The following is an 8,725-nucleotide window of genomic DNA, read 5'->3' on the forward strand; positions in this document are numbered from 1 at the left end:
TAGCCTCTTGGGTGAACACACACACACACAAAACATATTAAGGATTGTACATTAACATAAAACTGTTGTCGGAACCATACTGAATTTCATCAGAGAAACATACACACACACACATGAAGAGAGAGAGAGTATGCATTCTATGCAAACGGCTACCAAACAGCCATCATAATTCGTCATACAATGAGAACAGGACAAATCAACAATTGACAATGACTAATTAATATTAAAATCTGTAACATATTCTTTGGAGTTTAGTCTCTTACTGTTACTATTTTTACCATTTCTTCTTGGAGCAACTGTAACCCACATAATTTCCTTAGGGATTAATAAAGTATTCTGATTCTGATTGTTTAAGGATACACGACCTGCCATTATCCAATCACACATCTGCTTACCTGTATCTTTTGCTCGTTTCTCCTGCTCTTTTTTCTAAACTGAGCACCTGATGGCTTTGAAATTTTCTTCCGTTGGTTTTAATTTTGCACTCCAGTATAAACACCCATCCCCCAACTCAAGGATCACCACAGCATAACCTAATAGACCTACACCTTAGTTAACAGATTTGCTTTGTCTAGGGTTTATTTCTGGGATTTCGCACAACCCAGGATTCAAATCATGAATACATAATGGGCTTGGATTTACAACATTATGAATGAAATGTGCTCTATTTGGAAGCAGCCAGCCCCCTCCCCTTTCGACAGGTTGTGTGTGAGACTTTAAATCATCAAACTGCAAGATATAAATTTAAAATTGTTATTGATTCCTTTACCCCGAGTCCTAAAGTGTAGATTTATTTTCTTACTCTTCCTATATATATTGTTTGTTTACTTGCACTGCTATAACTGGAGCCACGTCGTGTCGTCTCTCTATATACTGGACTGTATGTAACGGAGATGACAGTAAAGTTGACTTTGACTTCAGCAGCAAGCTATGGCAAGCCATTAGCGGCAAATATCACCACTTTTCTAACCCGTTTGGTTAAGAAATGGCGTAAAAAATGCCGTTTAATCATTCAAAAGGCCGAAAAAAACGGCGTTTGTCCCGACAGAACGGTGTTTTTTCCTTTTTTTTTTAAAAATTTTTATTTTCATGTGTTACCCTTTTCCCTGCGGTGGGGAGAAGCAGACCGCCCCGACTCCGCAGCAGCAGGGAGGCCCCACATTCCAGACCCCAGTCGGACGGCCAACTCCTCCTCCTAGCCCCCCCGCTCCAGCAGGCCGCAGAGAACGGGGTGTAGGAAGACTCAAACCTCCCTCCACCCGCTCATATGTAGTGTTGATGTATGTGTGTTCTAAGGTGCATTTAAAACCCAGGAGGGCATGGAGCTACCTGCCAGAGCAGCAGGTAAGCGTATAGCCCCTCCTGCTAGCCCTCAATGTCTACGTGTATTTAAAATTGAGAGGTGGGCAGCGACGCCAGGGGTAAGGTGTACACCCTGGTGGTGATTGGAATCCGTGTAGCGTGCCCACCCCCAAGATCCTATATGTATGTGTAATGAGAGTGTGAGTAATGTGAATGTCTAAGTTGTGGGATAAAATTGAGGCAGAGGCAGCCAGAAGGGGACAGAGGGGGGATGTCTCCTCTGCACCCTGGTGACACACCCCTACCCCAAGGCCCTGCATGTGTGGGTGATTGTGGTGGAGTGGGAAGAGGGAGGCAGCAGGAGATGGGAGGGAAGGAAGGGAGGGGCAGTGACCTCTCCTGGGGTCAGCTCCCCGCTGACCCCAGTAGGCACCCCCATACTCTGCAACCCGCCAGGGAAAGGGGGGCCCAGGCCCATCCAGACCGGGGCCCAGTGCAGCAGCGCCCGCCTGCCCCACAGAGCCCGGGACAGTCCACCTGACCCCACCACAGAGAAAACTGCACCCACCCCATCATCCACTCATCTTCCAGACTACACAAGACAATAGACGCCCAGGCTGAGATCTTCCTCCACCTCTCCTGTATCTCCCCTCCTGCAGAGAGAGTTCCTGAAGAGAGGAAGGCTCCTGCAGGATGTGACAACCTCCCCACCAGTCGAAGAGCCCCCAGGTGGTTCGATGCACAGGCGGCACCCTGCGCCAGGACTGGGCCCCCATACACCCACCCCCCCACAACCCGGCAACACACCAACCAGGACCCAAGCCCCTGAGGCTGGCCAGGGCCCCAGCCCAGTGACGGAGCGCCCCCAGAACCTCACGCCCATCCCGGACCCACCCAGGGGCAGCCAGGCTACCAGGTCAGTAACCCACGTCCGTCAGCACAGACCCTCCCCTAGCCCTGCTGCACGCAGCCACGAGGAAACCGTCACCTAAGAGCCAACAGAGCCCCTAATTGGCCATGACCGCTACCCCGGGTTGAGCCCCCCAAGGAAGATGCTCCCGGGGAACCCCCCGATGCCCTAAGCGGTGTTTTTTCCGCCACTCACATAGCGCCCTGAACGCACCATCCGAGTGGCAGAAAAAACTGCGTTTTCGTCTGTCTTTGAACGCCGCTTTTTACGTCACTCGGCAGAAAACGCCGTTCAAAGACACATAAAAACAGCGTTTTTTACGGCGTTCTGTGTCAGCTGTAACGGCGTTTAAAACGCCGTTTTATTGAAATTATGCAGGGAACTCCCCATGGTTCCCTTATCAATTACTTTTAACTCATTTCACCCAATCAAAGAAGAGGAAGTGCAGACCACGCTAATTCATCACAGATTCGCCTTGCTGCTAAGTGATACCCACTATGCATTTTGATATGTTTAAAGCATGATCAAACAAGCAAACGACGGAATGCTTTTTCTGAAACAAGACCTTAACTGTGTGGCGCATGGCTCCCTTGTTTACTTGAGGGATCAGCTATTAGCACTGCGCTACCGCAGTGTAGCATTATGATGCTAACGGAGTCCTGGCTAACACCGCAAACTCCGGACATGAGTGTGGAGCTGTCCGGTTTCCAGCTGCTGCGGGCGGACAGGACAAGAGACAGCGATGAGAGGAAAGGAGGAGGACTGGCAGTGTTTGTGAACGACAGATAGTGTAACCCTGGGCACACCGCTGTGAAAGAATAACTCTGCAGCAGATACATTGGGCTGCTAGCCGTTAGCCTGTGTCGAGGCATCCTGTGACTTTCTCCACTCTGGTCAGCAGACTGTAAACGCAATCTCCGAGAGCCCTTTTTTAATATCAGGGGACTTTAATCACACATCAGTGGACTCGACACGGCCCACCTTCACCCAGTATGTGACCTGCCCCACACAGATGGTCGGAGGAAAGCGGGGAGGCTCTTAAAGATTCTTTTGATTCTATTGTGGGGGAGGACGTTGACAGCGTTGTGACCTGTGTTGCGGGCTACATTAACTTCTGGGTGGATTACACCGGACCCACCTGTGCGGTGTTTCCTACTATAACAGAGTATTTCATTCTTGTTGTATAGTATTGTATTATATTTACCTGAGCCTATTGTGTTTTTCCTAATGTTTACTGCTGTTAAACTTGTACTTTTTGCCATGACCTAAAAATCTCTAACGTGCGGGACTAATAAAGGCTTATCTTATTGTTTATTCTGTCCTGTTTTGGTTTATGAGTAATGTAGGCGAATGAGCTGATACTTAATTTAAAATATTGCGTACATAAATCATATATATCATAAACTAAACTTGTGTAAACGTTACAGCAGCTGATAATGATAAACAACTATAAAACATTTACAGTAAAGAATTAGATGAAGAAAAAACGGTATAGTAGGTCTTGAAGTGGCTCAGTACAGTGCAGTGGACATAAAGTGGTTTATTGTGTGTTTGATGTTGTGACAGTACACAGCTGAAAAAAAGTGTTAACATTAGAGAGCAGATCACTTTTCCCCAGACAGACTTTGTACAAACCCAGTTCTGAAAATACTGGTCTCCTGTGTAAAATGTAAAAAAAAAAGACAACAGCGAGAGAGAGAGAGAGAGAGAGAAGAAAGCAGTGATTTGCAAATCTCAAAGCCATTATTTATTCACAGTGTAACATAGTCTATGTTTAAACATATGACATATTTTCTATGTCGTTAAAAATAACTCCTTTTGAATTTGATGGCAGTAATATGTTTCAAAACAGTTGGTATGGGGCAAGAAAAGGCTGGAAACATAAGTGGTTCTAAAAAGAAACAGCTGGAGGGACATTTTAAAAGTAATTAGGTTACTTGGCAACAGGTCAGTAACATGATTCGATATTAAAATAACATTTTAGAGAAGCAGAGATGATCTGAAAGAAATGTGGGCAGAGGTTGGTCAATCTGCAAAAAACTCCATTAACAAATTGTGCCAAACTTTCAGAATAATGTTTCTCAGGGTTAAGTTGTGAAGACTTGAAATATTGCATCCTCTGGAGGCATCAAAATATATTTTATCAAAAGATTCAGTGACTGGAGAAATCTCTTTGCAGAAACAATGAGGCTAAAAGCCATGATGTCAGTTATCTTCAAACGCTCATAGGAAAGTTATAATCATGGAGCATTAAACAGACATGATTCTGTCATGGAAATCAGTGTATTTCCTGTATCCTTTGGGGCAACAGACCTGAGTCACACTTTTAGAGAAGTACATGGTGAGGTGGATTGAGAGGAATATCCATGATGCATGGCAGTTTGTTCACTCACTTCCTCTCCACCACAGCTTCCGAAGCGCAGCCAATCACAGAGCGTGCTCTCCTGATCCAAGAAGAACACATCAAAGTTCACTGCACTCACCTGAACTGACAGAACACCTGTCATTAACATTTTGATGCACACACAAGCTTGCTCACAAAAAACAGCCTGCCCATCACCTTCTTGTGTACAGCCTCTGTTTTGATCTTCCAGTTCAGCAAATGTATATATGTGGGTGTCCAGGTATTTGTATTCCTCCACCACATCATATCAGTGGGTTCAGTATCTTATACTTATGTCAAGATAATGCACACTGCAGCCGATTTGTATCTACAGTTATCAGAAAGAAGCCATAACCAAGTTACATGGATTCTTTTTTTTTTATAACTTCATGTCATACAGGTAAACTAGTTATGTTATGTGCAACGCTGTCATGTGCCACTCTCTGGTTTTATGTTTCAAATTCGTGTAAGACATCCAGAGTACTCTGATGACATTGACAAAGACATCTCCAGTTTACATGGGAAACAATTGTTTCATGTTCTTGAGTTTACTTATTTACATCACTTTTCAGAAAACGTACATACAGGTCTGATTCAAAACTGCATATCTATTTTTTTAATGCATGTTGAAAGGGCAAAAATATTCCTGAGATACTGTTAACATTATTAAATTTGAAGGCTATTATACAGTGGTATTACTTTAAACTGAGTAAAACGGTATTTTGATAAAAGTTAAGGTCTCCGTTTGTTTCAGTAAAAGCACACTGTCATTTATTTGCTTTTATTATTTATTTATATGCCCTCTGTGGACCATCTTTGCACTGCGTGGGTGATTAGTGGCTCCCTGCACACTAAGGGCTGCACACAGGGACAAGGCGCACTAGGTTACGATCAGATCTTCCCTGGGCAGGGAGAGGTGATGAACTGTATGCCACTTTTTCATTGGCATACATTAAGTACAATGTTTTATTGCCTACGGTGGGGCAGGTCACATACTGGGTGAAGGTGGGCAGTGTGGAGTCCAGCGAGACATGATTAAAGTCCCCTGATATTAGAAGAAGAGATCTTGGAGATTGCGTTTGGAGTCTGCGGACCACAGAGAGTCACAGGCTGCCTCCACGGATACTAACGGCTAATAGCTCAATGTCTCTGTTGTTTTTGTTGTTGCTGTGAAAGAACAACAGAAATGTGCCCAGGGGTACCACAACTGTCTTTAACAAACACTGCCAGCCCCCCTCCTTTCCTCTCACCGCTGTCTCTCGTCTTGTTCGCCTGCAGCAGCTGGAAGCTGGGCAGCCTACTCACAGAGGGAGTACCGGGCAGTGTCGGGGTACTGCCATTGTGACCGGGTTAGCGTCATTAGCTCCTCAATCATATCAGGGAGCGATCTCACATCTACAGTGATTACAGGAAGGAGAGATGGTGTGTAAGGTGTCCTTCTCGGGAGACATCACCCACGTCTCTTCCCTCACTGAAGATGTCTGGTCTGTCTGCCGGTAGCGCAACTGCAGGGCGCAGCGCTAACAGCTGATCCCTATGGTAAACAAAAGAGCCATATGCGCCAAGTGTCCAAATACGGGAAAAAAGAGGACACAAAAGAAGAGAAAAGTCAACATAACTAGCACGAAGCGGTAATGCATGATGGCAGAATCTGATTGCTAAGACATAAGTTAAAGGTTAAGAGAAGTAAAGAGGAAAATAAGAAAGAAGCTCAGAAATGAGCAGAGCTGCCATAACAGGTAACACAGTTAAGGTTTCGGAAAAAGCATTCTGTCGTTTATTTGCTTGATCATGCTTTAAACAAGTCAAAATGCATAGTGGGATTATAATACAAGTCAATACTGTGACAAGCACTGGTACTGAATAGGCAATCACTTAGCAGCAAGGTGAATCGGTGATGCATTAGTGTGGTCTGCACTTCCTCTTCTTTGATTGGGTGAAATGAGTTGAAAGTAATTGGATGAGGGAACCATGGGGAGTTCCCTGCATAATTTCAATAAAATGCCGTTTTAAACGTCGTTACAGCTGACTGACTGTCTTTGAACGGCGTTTTCTGTCGAGTGACGTAAAAAGCGGCATTCAGAGACATACAAAAACGGCATTCTGTCGGGACAAACGCCGTTTTTTTTGGCGTTTTAAATAATTAAATGCTGTTTTTTACGCCATTTCTTAACCAAACGGGTTAGAAAAGTGGTGATATTTGGCACTAATGGCTTGCCATATTTCTGGCGCGTTTTGATCGCATCTATTGCGTTCAGTGTGAACATACCATAAGAGAACAGCAGTCAATGGTCACTCCAGCCGGCAAGAGCAGCGGACTCCCGGCTTCATCGTTTTCAGACCTCCGCTCTTTCGCTACTCAGGTTAAACATGATATATAAGTCACTCGAATAACTTGAAAATGTAATTGTTTGCCTATTTTCGGTGTTTTATTTGTTCCGGAGTAAATCGGTTTGGCTGAGATCAAAGTTATTAGATTATTAGATTAAATAAAACTTTATTAATCCATCGGGTGGGTTCCTCCGGGATTTTCACTCAGCTGAATAAACGTTAAACAGAAAACTGATTAAACCGAAGTGTGAGAGGGTCGAGAATTTACGCCAGTGTCCTGTTATATTTTAGATATCAAGGAGCAGACGGCCGAGGTTATTAAACTCCACAGACACAGCGGTGACGCAAATCTGAAGGCTAGAACGTCCCATTTCACAGCCTCGCACTTCCGGCCTTCTCGGTCTTTGAAGGACCCGGCCCACGTACACCGCGAAGGCCGGGTCCTCCGAAGGATGCAGCCGACGTTTTGGGACACAGCTACAGACACACAGGCGCGCACGCACTGACCCACCACCAGATGGTGTTTTTTAAGCATAAAAAGTAAAAAAAACATTTTAATGGCTTAAAAATAAAGGAATGCTATTTGATACATGAACTTTCTAAATAATCAATTAATTATTTTTTTTGGGGGGGGGGGAAAGCAATAACCTATGAACTAGCATATTTTGGATGAATATCATCATTTATGAAAATCATACTTTTTATGGATATCATATTTTTATGAATATCATATTTTTATTACTTCCTTTACTTCCTGAGCTCATGAATATTTGTTGTTCACCTGCAAAAGAAAGAGCTTTCACACTTTAATTTGTTCATTTATGAGAGACTGTTGTTAAGACAAGGAAGCCATTTGGTGTGAGACATATTAATCAAACCTTATCTTAACTCCACCCGCCAATTTTCCAATTTAGCAACTGTTTCTGTAAAATAAGCATTATCATCAGTATTGTTAGCGATGTGGGAACACATGTATCGCCAAACATCACACACTCCTTTGTGCTGTTCTATTTTGTCATTTCCTAATGTCTACCGTCAGGGACAGTGAACACAACTGAACCTGTGGATAAATTAATGCAAAAAGCCATCTAACTTTGATATTAGTGATCCAAGTCAGTCTAAAATAAAACCACATGTAGTCATGTGTTTGTCAGAGTTCGTAAACGGACTCAGGCGCAGAACAGGGATCCTTGCAGAAAAGACAGTAAATTTATTTACAGTGACAACACCAGGTGATAATATATGAAATCTTCTAGAGGGGGGTTTCAGGGCTCCAGGGCCCGTGGGGGAAAAAGGAAGGGATCTCTGGCTCTCACGCGTCCACATACTCGCTTCCAGGATTTCAGGTAGGCAGGATGGGTCCGGGAAAGATCTACACACAGATCCTCGAGTAACACGAATAACAACACACAGATTCTACATTTCAGACTTCAGAGTGACGCATATTGCTCAACAATCCAGCAATGAGTAGCAAAGTGCTGCTGTCTTAACCCCCCCCCCAAAATATGACTATCCAGAGTTGGGACCAGGAAGCAGAGTTGCAGTCTTACATGCCTCTCTGCAGCTTCTCTCCTCCTGCTACCCCCCCCCAAAAACTCCATTTCCATTGAGACTGTGTCAGCTCCCAAACAGACAAAAAACAAACTAAAAACCAACATAAAAAAAAAACCAAACAAACATAAAAAATCACAAAGGAAAAACAATACAGTATCCACATCTGAACCAAAGAGTAAAACAGTGAAATGTGGATTGTTAAATATTAGGTCTCTCTCCTCCAAGTCTCTGTTAGTAAATGACTT

The sequence above is a fragment of the Oreochromis aureus genome, linkage group 3 (genome assembly GCF_013358895.1).
Source record: "Oreochromis aureus strain Israel breed Guangdong linkage group 3, ZZ_aureus, whole genome shotgun sequence".
NCBI lineage: Eukaryota > Metazoa > Chordata > Actinopteri > Cichliformes > Cichlidae > Oreochromis > Oreochromis aureus.